Below are 9,312 nucleotides of genomic sequence, written 5' to 3' on the forward strand. Positions count from 1 at the left end.
ATTTTCTCACCTTCGATCAGACAAAGACAATACAATATTTTATTTTTAAATGACATATCGTCGTACCGGTATCGTCGTATTCTGAGTTTTGATAAATAGCTGTTGGTGGAACCGTAACTTTTTTATACACACATTTCTATGTAAAAATTGTTATTGCTAATTCAACATATTCACAAATTTTATTTTGTTTTCTAAGTTCGTATTAATTGTATCATTACCGAATCATCTCATATTGTAATCGTAGCAAAACAGACTCAATTTAACTATTACTTGCTTATTATTTCACTGTTGCATCAACACCCTTTATAGTCGTTTTATTTGTAAAATTTATTTGACCTGCACGAAACATTTTCTCATTATATGAAGTTTAAAAGTTGTTTGACAAAGTAAGTTTAAAACCCTTTACAATTATTTTACATGTAGGTAAAATGGCAAATGTTGTTATACGTTAAATACAAATCACTTTTCTGTTGTTTCTTTTATTACCCGGGCAACGCTGGATTGTACAGCTAGATGTATTAGATTTTTGTATGGAAATACTGCGAAAACAAAATACCAACAGGGAATGTAGCCAGACCACAGGATAAGCATATAATTTGTACAAGCAGCAAGACACCCAAAGACATTAAAAGATTCAATAAGTAGAAAATGTCAAAAGCAGATTAGAAACTTCAAATTTGGAATAAATCAATCATAGAAGTTGCATCAACACCAGATGGAAAATATGCCAAAAAGAGGTCGAAGCAATTAAAACTACTAACCACCCTCATCAAAAAGCTACCAGAGAAACATTAGAGACGAGTCAAATGAGTCACATACAGATCTGCCACTCCTGTCAAACATGACTTAGACACCAGGAGTAAGTCTTGAGCTCCACCCTACATGTCAACATCACGTGCACCAGCTGAAGACATATGTAAACAAGATATCTTCACACGCCTGACAGAAAGCATTGAACCTTAACACTCAACCTTCACCCACAGGCTAGCCATCCCACATGCCAGACATCTAAAAGAGAGAACAGCTCCTATGACACAGCATCTCTCTATTCCCATCTCTATCTCCGGCTCTAGCTTGAGCTCTGGCTCTCTCTTTTCCCGAGTGCCTCCCTGGACGCTTTTCCATCTGCCTGCAGAGGAGCCTCTCTCTCTCTCTTCTCTACCAATGGAGCCTCTTTCTCCTTCACAGTTGAGCCTCCTCTACGCCACTATCTCAACTTCCGACACTCTACTTATGACCTCTCATGACTCTCGTTTGACTATCGAAACTAGCAGCCGCATGGACCGAGCCAAGCAAACACAGGCGACCGTTCGAATAAGGATGTAATTTTTATTAGCTTTTCTAATTGTTTTGTCATTAATATTATTGTTTTAGAATTTTGTTAGTTGTGTATTTTAATTGTTTGACTGATAGTATAACGAAATAACTTGTACTAGTAAATATCAGCATTACTTACAATAGCTTAACACATTCATTATACCTGAACCAGTAATAATCAAATTAGCACCCACAAGCTAAGTAAAAGTGCCCAAACTAAACATAGTCAAAATAGAATATAATGACAAGCAACTTTAACACTGATGTTCTGTGTGGATTCGGATTAGTTATACATAACATGATTTCTCCACAACCACACATAACAAGCTTACACATTTTTCTGTTTAAACCTAACCAGTTAATTTTTCGTAATTAATTTCACACTTTACAACAAACATTACTGTAAGATTTATCATGTAAGATTGCAAGTATCAGTTATTCTCCACACTCTTATATTTACACACATTTACATACTTTGAGAAATATATATATATATATATTTATATATATATTTATATATATATATATTTATATATATATATATATAAATTTAAATTCTCCTATTACATTTATAAACGTTTTATGACTTTTGAAGTTTATAATATAGGTTTTTTAAAGTTTGTTTCATCGCTGTTATTATTTCAACTTCCATTCTGTTAAACCTAAATTGAGTATCGTGTTTGAAGTTTAAACATTATTCATTTTCCTATCACTGTTATTATTACTTGATTAGTTTCCAATCTTTATTATTAATAATATTCTTTTATTGTTGGCAGACATTGTTTTAATAAAATTTCAACTACAAAATAATATGATATTCTGTCATATTTTTTAGTATCGTCATATTTAAAAAAATGATGGATAGTTTCTGGTGGGGTAGTAACCTTTTTATACCCACACACTTTTATGCAAGAAATGCTACTATTAATTCAACATATTCATGAATTTTATTTTGTTTTCTCAGTTTGTATTAATTGTATCATTGCCGTATCATCTTTAATTGTAATTGTTGCAAAACCGACTTAATTTAGCTATTACTTGCTTAATTATTATTTAAAATTTACATTTAATCCTTTTACGTTTGTTTTATTTTTTTTAATTTATTAGACCGGCAAAAAACCAATTCCTCATGATATGAAGTTTTAAAGTTACAGTTGTTTGACTAAGTTTGATAAACTTTACAGTTGTTTTCATTTTCTCTCAAATTATTTTAACTACACAAAAAACTTTTCTCATGATAAGTTACCTATCATGTTTTCTCATGTTAACTATGTAGTTTGAATGTTAGAATGACAAATGATGTTATATATGTTAAAAATACAAATATATTTTCTGTTCAAATACTTTTTTATTACTCGGGTAAAAGTACAGCTTATGCTGTAAAATGTTGCAAAAATACCTTACCGAAGATGTTTTCTCGCCTTGAAGCAGATTAAAATTTACATTATTCTATTTTAATGGAAAAAATTGTTTTGATCTCAAACTTGTAGAACTGATTATGTTTGAGAAGTGTGGTTCCACTATACATTATCAAAATATCTAGGTCACTGGAAGTTTTGAAATTTTAAATTTACATTGGTTTGAAAATTATTGCAAATCTTTTATTTACTTTTAAATCGGTTTTCTTGCACGAAACCTTTTCCTTATGATATGATGTTTGAAAGTTCTATGAAAAAGTCAGAAAACCTTTACAGTTGTTTTATTTTATCTCTTAATTTATTTCAAATACACAGAACACTTATTTCATGATATGTAGTTTAAAAGCTAGAATGGCAAGTGTTATTATATGTTAAATACAAATCAATTTTCTGTGCAAAAACCTTTTTTACTACCCAGCATCGCCGGATAGCAGAGCTAGGCTTGGGGTCGCGGCGTCCTTTAGGGATGCGTGGGAGACCTTTTTTGCCCCAAGTACAGCGAGAGTCTCCAGGCGCAGCTTTCCGGATGAAGGAGTTGGCGAGTGCAAGGCGATTGATTGCAAAGCGATTGAGTGCTAGGCGAACGATTCCAAGTGCGAGGCGATTGGTTGCAAGCTGATTACTTGCAAGGCAATTGAATGCGAGTGCGAAGCGATTGATTGCGAGGCGAGTGCAAAAGCGCGATTTTCAACTGCGAGGCGGGTAAAGACCTGTCAGCCAAGGTGGGGGCTCAGCGGCAGAAATGCGCAATTTTCAACTGCAATTATAGACGAGTATGAACGGATGCATGAATCTATACACATGAATCTAGAATATTTGCTAGATTTTACACGCATCTAGCTGTAAAACACATTGCAGATTTTCATTGTTTCAAACAACATTGACATGTATATGTGCATGCATACTCTGATCAGGACAACAATTTACAGTAGACTGCGTATTTGGAGTTGTTTTACAGTATGAAAGACAACTCTCGATAAACCCTATGCTGCACGTGAATCTATTCCTGTAGGCGGGTAATGCAGCTAGTTCGCTATAAATCAAAAACTAAAAATCAGCGCAAACAAAAGATGCTAAAAATTTTTAAAAGTCATTAATATGCTTTGAATAACCAAAGAAAAAAACATAACTAAAGCAAAACACCACAGAGCTATTTTTAGTTGGGAAAAAATATTTTATTGGAAAAGATAATGGTAGGTTATTAAAATTATTACTAATAGTGTTAGTAATAGATTGATGATGATAAACAAACAAATTGGCAAATAAATTTTAGCAATATATTTTATTAATGCTGATTAAAAGGTTATTATAAAATGAAGAAATTCTACTACTTTTAAAAAAAATATAAAAAAAATTTCCATAGGTACGATTACCAATATTTGATGTTTTTGCAATTGGTAAGCATTTTGTCTTATTATAATAGCCAAAGATTAATTTAAACTAACAGAAAGACGACTTTTAAATAATTGTAGGTTGCTCAAGAAGACAGAAATAAATATTACAAAACACTTTTGACTTTTTTTGCAAACAAAAGTCGTTTCTACAGTAATGGCTGCGTAAAGCAAATCAGTGGGAAATATTTGAAATATATTTAATTAGAGATTTATTAAAAGAAGCAATAGAAGAGATCACAAAACCATAAATATATTACAAATAGGTGAAAATGTTCGTTTTTTTAAATAAAACAGAGCTTTTAAAGTGAACTGAAACAGGCCGATGTCTATTCAGATACATCGTTTAGAAATTGTGTGCAAAAATATGGATACATTTGAAGCTAAAAAACAAAAAAAAATTAGTTTTTCGATTCAAAATATAATAGAATGATGAGAATAAATAGTGGAAATGAGTGAGCCAGTACCGAAACAACCAAAATCATCTGACACAAACGAGCTGATTCAAGTTATATTTATGAGAAATAATAACCGCTCCAACTTCGACCTGATTGTGATGAAACTATCTAGTCACTAAAATTAGAACGAAGTTTAGCTAAAAGTAGTTTGGTTTGTATATCTGAGACTCAAATGTCACCACAAAGGATATGATGATGAAGGAATAGAAAAAATTTCACTTTTTTGTTGAAATATTTAATTTAATTCTTTTTCGTTTTTTTTTCAAAAAAAATACACAAGCAACAATGTTTTATTTACTTCATTGTTATACAATAATTGCTACTTTAAATTATGATTCTGCTAAACTTCAAAAATATTTACTCCAATTCTTCAGATAACAACACATAAAACAAACAGTAATAGGAAAAGCACTCCAGCGCCAGATAGACTTTTTTGTTTTAGAATTATTTTTTGATAATGAAGAAAAACTTACAATGGTTTTAGATGATCTGTGCTAAACCAAAGCATTCAATGAAAGAGCAGAAATATTGCTGTGAAAACAAACACAATATTGCATATGATATAAATATGCTTGTTTTCTTGGAAACACAAATTTGAGAAAAATTCATTTGTTTTAATTACTTTGTTTTTGGTCTAGCTTTTCTAAAGCAACATTTATTTTTATCATACAAGGATTTCCTTACTTAAACCAAATATAGTTCAACCTGATCCAAAATCTGACTCGTGAGGCTTGTCATACTATCAACCTTAATAATCTGAACGATTGTCGTTCATATAGTTGTTACACCTGACAATCTCTCAGCATACTAGACTGCCTGAAAAATTTTTTTTATAAAAAAGTATGCCAGAGTGCTGTTGCTAAGTTCAAACCAACACAACTAATGTACACAAACATTACCTTAGACGAAAAGAAAGATTTGTCATAAACCTGTAGTTGTTGAGTTAATGATTTAACTTCATTTAGTAAGCTTATCCAGTTAAAAGTTGAATAAGTTGGTTATAACTAAAAAACAGTAGGTATTCCCATCTGAATTTTACATTTAAAATCTTGAGGATTATTGGCATTTTATGTAACTGGTACCTTAGTGTCAGTGACTAAGTGGTTTTGGTATGAAGAAGTACAGTTACCGTTGATTATTTTTCTGCTGGTTATCCAACTCTCATTCCAGACATATGGATTTAGGTTATTTTTAATAATATACCAGCACATTCTAAGGCTAGTTGTTTTATTGCTGATCCAGTACCAAATTTAAAGGTAGACAAGCATATGTCAGGGCAAGAAAATTAAAAAGTTTAAAAAGCAGAAAGCAGCAACCACGCTAGGATTGGCATCGTCGAAATTGTAATGCGAAAAAAAGTGGAAAAAACTGCCAAGCTAGGAATGCACCAGCATTGGAAGCTCTGACAGATAAGCGGGTTAAACTGTACAGATAGGATTGCATCAGTGATGAAAGTGCTGACAGGGCAGCATGAACAACTGCCAAGTTAGGACTGCATCCGTATTGGAAGCAATGCTATGACAACCAGCAAAAGAAACATGAAAAATGTGAGAGAATTAGCAATCTCTCCCCGCTGCTACAAACAACGTAGTAAATGATGTATTACTCCCATGTATCAGGCATAATAGCCATCTAACCTTTCAGCTGATGAGTGACATTAATCAGCTTGGTGGATGTATGACCATATATGATGTCACCACTACGTATGAAGGAGAACAATACATCACAAGAAGTACCAAAGGTTAATCTACAGATTCTACAAACAACTTTGCTGAGGGACAAGCACAAGCAAGGACATATATACATCGAACCGTCGACCAGTCAAAAACCAACTGAGTATTTATAACATTTACAAATATAGCTTATAACAGCATTTGTTATAGATAACATGATCTTGAAAATCATAGTATAACTATGAAATTATTTGAAAAAAAAAACAAAATGTATGTGATGAATACAGAATGTATAGCGTGAAGTATGACTATCTCTTTTTCCTTATGTAAGATAGTTAAGTATAACTGTCTTAGGATGATTGTTATAGCAAAATCCATTTTTTATGAATCAGTTATTGACCGTTTTAAGGTTATGGTCAATCTTGTACAAATTGTTCACTTAGTTTAACTCATGGGTGTATACAGTTTTCATGGAATCCCATAAGATGTCAGCTTTCAAAGCATCAGATATCAAATGTAAAAAAAATGATGGCTGAAATAGAAGACATTAGAATTAGTCATACTTTAGCATGGCAAAACATCATTACAATCACCTAACCCGTTATTTCATTTGCATGAATAAAAGGCGAGTATGGTTTGCTAATTTACATGATATATCAACAGATACGCTGAATAAAGTTCCCTTAATGCTCTTCTACTTTTACTTGCCAGCTATATATAGTCATGTACATGTATGCCTACTTAAAGTAGACTAACCAATAGTGTTTATATTTGCATAGCTGATATAGCTGATGTTATATTATACGGAAATAACCTTCATTTGAGTATTTTATTTTGGAGTGACTGACATGAAGTAGCACATCTACTATATAAACGGCAATCGTTGTCTGTCTGTCCGCCTTATAGAGCGGTCTTTCCTTTTATCGTCGTACGAATTTCGGTCGTACGAAGCGAACTGAATTAATATGTGTAGTAACGGTAAATAAATTATAGAGCGGTCTTTCTTTTTCCATTCGGTCGAACGAAGCCAACCGTATTAATATGAGTACTAATTATCGTAATTTCGTAATATGGACTATTAGCCGCTACTTTTCTCTGACGATTTGAGCCAAACGGCTTATATAAAGGTGTGGCGATTCTGTTGTTTTTTTTTCATCGCTCGAGCGCATTAACCGAAATCCCCGATTAGCACATTTTTTAAACGGCAAATTTTCTGCCGTGTTCAAAAACACCTTTCCTGAGTTCTGCGACCTATACAAAGGTGTCTATACTGCTATACAAATGTTCTATTCATTAAATAAAATAAATTAACGAGTAGTTATTTACATGCAATTAATATTTACTGCCAACGTGTACCGAGAAGGTCTCGTAAACGTTTGTTTCTTTGAGCCCCTGGAAAAACGCGTTTCTCACCTACTAAATTTCCACATCAAAAAGGTAAGTGTTTCTTATACGATGTTGTATTGTCCATGAATTGCCACATCTCCACTACTTAATAATGTTGGATTTGCCGCTGTTCGTGATAGTGGGTCATGTTCATTTCCTTCAGCAGCCGAGTTACTAATTTTTTCCAGCTACGAGTAGGCCTACTGTAACTTACTATTACAGAACTTTCACGAGTACTCCGAGGGTTGCGAAACGCTATTGGGAAAAAAAAGAGAGCAGCTGCTATCGGCTTACTGTCACCCTGCATCAGCCATGACCAGCTATACGTCGCCTGCTCAAAAGTAGGCACACGCCGAAAACTGTTTCTTCATACGCCCAGCAGAAAAACCAAAAATGTTGTCTATCCGCAAGTGTTGCGTTGAACTAAGGGAGAGAGAGAGAGAAAGGGAGAGAGAGAGAGGGAGAGCGAGGAGGAGAGGGGGGGGGAGAGAGAGAGAGGGAGAGAAGGGGAGAGAGAGGGAGAGCGAGGAGAAAAGGGGGGGGGAGAGAGGGAGAGGGGGAAGAGGGAGGGAGAGGGAGAGAGGGAGGGAGAGAGGGGAAAGAGGGAGAGAAGGAGAGAGAGAGGGAGAGCGAGGAGGAGAGGGGGGGAGAGAGAGGGAGAGAAAGGGAAAGAAAGAGGGAGGGAGAGAGGGGAGAAAGAGAGGGAGAGAAGGGAAGAAAGAGGGAGAGCGAGGAGGAGAGGGGGAGGAGAGAGAGGGGAAAGAGGGAGGGAGAGAGAGGGGAGAGACAGAGAGAGGGGAAAGAGGGAGGGAGGGAGAGAGAGGGAGGGAGAGAAGGGGACAGCGAGGAGGAAAGGGGGAGAGGGGGGAGAGAGAGAGGGAGAGGGGGGAGGGAGAGAGAGAGGGGAGAGAGGGGGAGAGACGGAGAGAGGGAGAGAAGGAGAGAGAGAGGGAGGGCGAGGAGGAGAGGGGGGAGAGAGAGGGAGAGAAAGAGGGAGAAGAGGGAGGGAGAGAGAGGGGGGAGAGAGGGAGAGGGGAGAGACGGAGAGAGGGGAAAGAGGGAGAGAAGGAGAGAGAGAGGGAGAGCGAGGAGGAGAAAGGGAGAGAAAGAGGGAGAAGAGGGAGGGAGAGAGAGAGAGAGGGGAGAGAGGGAGAGGGGAGAGACGGAGAGAGGGGGAGAGGGAGATAAAGGAAAGAGGGAGAGAGGGAGAGATGGAGAGAGGGAGATGTAACTGCATATTTGGAGTTGTTTTACGGTATGAAAGCCAACTCTCAATATACCTTATGCTGCCCGTGAATCTGCTCCTGTAGACGGGTAATGCAGCTAGTCTATAATAAAACGCAGCAGCTGAAGAACTCCTATTTTTATTTTAAAATCCTTTAAATATGTTGTGTACAAGAGCTTATAATGTAAAATAAAGAACTGAACTGACTTGATATTCTGAAATGTTTGTCACAGCATCTTCTGAAAACATCGCGGACACTAAGATAAAAAATTTTAAATCAAAACTTAGCGCTAAAAGAGGTTACATAGTTTTAAGATGTCGACTTTCAGTTCAAAAGGTTAACTGATGAGTGCTGATTACCAACAGCGTTTGATCCATAAAGGAGATAAATACTTTTTAAATACTATGTCAAAATACAACAACTTTTATTCTCTTAAAATACAT

This window comes from Watersipora subatra, chromosome 5, assembly GCF_963576615.1.
Source record: "Watersipora subatra chromosome 5, tzWatSuba1.1, whole genome shotgun sequence".
In the NCBI taxonomy this organism is placed as follows: Eukaryota; Metazoa; Bryozoa; class Gymnolaemata; order Cheilostomatida; family Watersiporidae; genus Watersipora; species Watersipora subatra.